General features: G+C 37.9%; 1 protein-coding gene across 1 annotated transcript in view; it reads right to left on the reverse strand.

Moving 5' to 3' along the window:
• Positions 1–4442, reverse strand: part of shtn1 (shootin 1) — a 44510-nt gene that overhangs the window by 39110 nt on the left and 958 nt on the right. The gene's annotated exons all lie outside the window — the stretch shown is intronic.

Raw genomic sequence — 4442 nt, forward strand, 5'->3', positions numbered from 1 at the left:
GGCTAGTAGTCCTTAACTAGGAACTGCGCATGTGCAACTCCCAACAAAGATCATTTAGAGACAAGATGTATCACTCCATAGCTAAAATGAAGCCTTCATCACAGGGTGAAAAGAGGAGCTGCAGCAATGTGCAGTATGACAAAAAATATGGTGTTTTTTGAAAATTAAACCATGTAAACCTGTTCTGGTGCAACCCCTAAATAAGATTTTGAACCTGAAAATGAGCAGAATACCACCTCTTTAATTGAACATTTGACCTTGATTACCACGATTATTTGAATAATCCGTGTATGGTTCGTTCTTTCATTATTTCGTTTCAAAACCAAATCATAAAAAGTTCTGTTTTAAAACCATAACGGAAAAATGGAAAAACGGTAAACAAAAAAACAGACATCTGTTTAGTTTCTTGTGTTTTAAACACATAACGTAAAACAGAGGAGGTGCGTTTTGTTCTATCTTTGAACGGTGTTGAGTCCCTACAACTCGTTCTCACTCCCCGACTCGTCACATGGCATGGTCAAGGCCTATCGGCGTTTGTAACGCACTGGGGATCCCTCTAGCATCACAGGTCAACGCCCTGTAGCACCAGTTTGTGACGGTAAAGGCAGGTAAATGATATTTAACAGAAAAGACTGAGTGACAACATGGTTGGGGTGAAAGGAGGGCCAGGACCTTTGAATCGGGAGACTTGTGTTCTTGTATCTTGTTAAACAAAAGGTCAATATTAGGCTAAATATTTTTACATTTAATTTTATATAGGCCTAAGGCTATTTCTTTTCGGGGCTCATCGCATATCATCAACTGTGACGAATATGATTGTAGAAGTGCACTATATTAAAGAGCCTCGAACACTCAAAATTCCTCGTCAGCATCAAGTAAGCATTTTGTTTTGGGCGGATCTGAAGCAGCTGGTTACCTGAGCATCTAAGAAAATACCCGAATATCAAGGGTTCTTTCTTGAGGCTAAGGCCAGGGTGGGACATCCTCTCCCTCACCCTGTATGCTCCAGCCCCCCGCTCCCCTTCCGTTCACCCTACAATGGGTTGTGCTGCCAGTGGAACCGTCGCACTGGACAGTCAGTGGTCGTTCCCTCTGGCTGGGTGAAGTCTGACCTCCTGATTTTAGCATAATCCATGTGTTCCTGCAGCTGGAGGCTAAATTCTTCCATCTCAGAAAGAAAATAAAGGTCGGATCGAAACAGTGTAGAGAGGCTGAACAAAAATTAACGAACATTTTAATCTGTGTATGATTCGTTAATTTAAAGCTCGCCGAATAAACTAATAACAGTTCATGTTTGCTGTGTACCAGTGGATGTACTGAAAACTATCACTGAATTAATTTGAGAAATCTTAAAAACCGGAGGATTCTCAGGAAAGCTTTCCTGTTCCAGTTGCTAGTTACTTACAAACTAAATATATTAATCAATATTAAATAGCTGCAGCCTCCGGTACTGCAGCTATATAATATTGTCAATATTGGGTTTTTGTCAAACTAAAAACCCACTTATGTTGATGTTCAAGCTCATCTTAATTACATTAAAATCAGGCACCGCCCTCGCCCAAGTGTATCTGCTGCAGGTTTATCAAGTGTAACACACAAAGCTACACAAATCGGACTCATTAAATATCAAAATCACTATTTTCCGTTTTGGTTTTAAAACAGAAAAACAAAAACCGATGTCTGTTTTTTTGTTTTCTGTTTATCAGTTTTGGTTTTAATATGAAATAATGAAAGAACGAACCATACACGGATTGTTTTAACAGAGCAAACCAGGGATGATGTCTTTCCGTCAAAACCTGGAATTTAGCTCAGCTGCAACATGGATGTATTATGTGAACGGGATGCTGTTACAAGATACTTTACAAAATGAAAATTACAAAAGTTGCTCACTTGGCACATAACCCTAACAGGACTAACGGCCCTATTTTAACTCCAATGTTGCTAGTTTAATGGTGGAAAAAACGGTCATTGCACCAGGCACATGTTTCAAAAGTGTTTTGGGCGTAACATGCAATAAACCAATCAGTGTCTTCTCCCATTCACTTGAAAATTCAGGGGCCCTTGTACCTTATAATGGCGGAAGAATGGCACAAAATAAAACCCATCAATTGATTGATTGAATTGCAGACTCATAGCAGAGGGATGTGATATGAAAACTGTCTCTGATCATGAAGCCTGATGTTCCTCCACAGCTCTGTGGTTTATCAGGGAAGTGTCTGAACTCCACTGCAGACTGGAGTCTGTTAACAGACAGACGCTCCTCTATGAAACGTCTGGATCCTCACTGTGCTGCATTATTATAAACTATGATGAAGTGGTCGTGGGTCACATCTCTCTCTGTTCCAGTGGTTTCTTTGTGTGTTACATTGTTACATTGAGTGTTTTCTTTAATGATTTACTTTCATGAGCCTGCTGTCAGTCATTTTAATTGCTTCTATGTGCTCAGAAAACTCACAGCAAATATTGCGGGGCATTTCAGCAGCAAAACAAAAAACTGTAGTTATAAATGTGACATGACAGGACAGAGGACACTCTGTAGAGGAAACAGAATTCAACTTTTAGACGCTCTGATGGAGCTCAGTATTTATCGGGAGGACAGCTGCTTTACACCAGACAGTTTCACTGAAGAAGAATACAGAACCTAAATTAACATTAGATCCAATGCTTAGAGGTAAATGCTAACATCAACATGGTAACATGCTCACAATGACAAGACAAGCTGATGTTAAGCAGGTATAATCACCCTTTTCACCATCTTAGTTTAGCATGTTACATGCTGACATTTTCTAATTAGCACTAAACACAAAGTACAACTGAGAATGATGAGAAATGTCATTAGCTTTGCTAGTATTTAGTCAGAAATCAAAGTATTGGAACATTTTTAATTTTGACCAGATAATGGCGCTAGTGGTGATAGTGTCTTTTTATCTGGACCCGCCATTTATCACATTGACCCCACATTGAAATGACATACATGCATAAATTAGCTATTCAAGGCTTTGGGAAAGTCTTACAAATCTTTTGTTTAAAAAAAAAAAAAATATATATATATATAATATATATACACAAATAGCATAGTAATAATGACCTTGTATGCCATTTTAGGTGTCCTGTCAACAGTTTTACAGATGTTCCTTTTGTAATGGTGAGGAAAAAGCTTTTTCGGCTACAGGGGAGTTTTAGTTACAGTTCTGTAGTTGGTCTCGCCTAGTGCCGGCTGGGATTGGCTCCAGCGACCCTGTACACAGGATACACGTTTGACAATGGCTGTATGAATGGTTCTGTAGTTGGTTCAACACATTTCAGAAAAATTTCCAGCAAGGCTGACAAAAGTTTATATTAAACTTTCTTGGTTTTTTCTTCGTTTGTTTGTATAGCACATTTATACACAAAGGCAATTTAAAGTTATTTCATGTAATGTTTTAAAACATGACAAAGGGAATATGCCTTAAAACATTAAAATACAAATTGAACTTTTAAATAATAGATAAAAAATGTAAGTGCAAGGTAGATCAAGAGGATTCCTGAAGTTTAGTTAAAGGTAGTGAAAGGTTTTTAACTTGGAATTACTCTTGTAGCTGTAGGAGTCCACATGGTAAATTCTGTCACCTGTCTGAATCAGTGGGTTCGCACAGATGACTATGGCAGGCCAGCATTTGACGGTGCCGACTGTATGCACTATCTGCATGCTCACTTTTGGCTTATACAAGGGCCTTTTTTACACTGTATAAAGCTTCTATTGAAATTTCTCTATTTGATTTTTGATAAATGTGAATCACAGATCTTATGTTGGTAAGTGAGTATCTGAAGAATATGTTAAAATAATAATAATACTAATAATAATCTTTATTTGTAGAGCACTTTTCAAAAACAAGTTACAAAGTGCTTTGTGTAGTGTAAAGACAATAATACCCAAAAAACAATAATACCCAAAAAACAATAATACAAAAACAATACAAGATAAAGAAAAGACTAAAATACACGTTTAAGATAAATATAAAATTAGTAAAATAGAATAAAATAAAAGGGATAAAATAAAGTCTAATAAGATCGGGAAAGGCTCTCCTATAAAAGTATGTTTTAAGAAGTGACTTAAAAGAGTTCACTGACTCAGCCGACCTGATTTCCTCGGGCAGGCTGTTCCAGAGCCTCGGGGCCCTGACAGCAAACGCTCTGTCCCCTTTAGTTTTCAGTTGAGACTCTGGAACAGACAACAGACCTCTGCCCGAGGATCTCAAGGTACGTGCTTGTGCGTATGGGACTAAAAGGTCAGAAATATAACAAGGCGAGAGGCCATGAAGAGCTTTAAAAGTGATCAATAGAATTTTAAAGTCAATTCTAAAACATACTGGGAGCCAGTGTAATGAAGCTAAAATAGGAGTAATGTGGTCATATTTCTTTGTTCTGGTTAAAAGCCTGGCAGCTGAGTTCTGGACAGTCTG

This window comes from Micropterus dolomieu, linkage group LG15 (assembly GCF_021292245.1).
Source record: "Micropterus dolomieu isolate WLL.071019.BEF.003 ecotype Adirondacks linkage group LG15, ASM2129224v1, whole genome shotgun sequence".
Taxonomy (NCBI): domain Eukaryota; kingdom Metazoa; phylum Chordata; class Actinopteri; order Centrarchiformes; family Centrarchidae; genus Micropterus; species Micropterus dolomieu.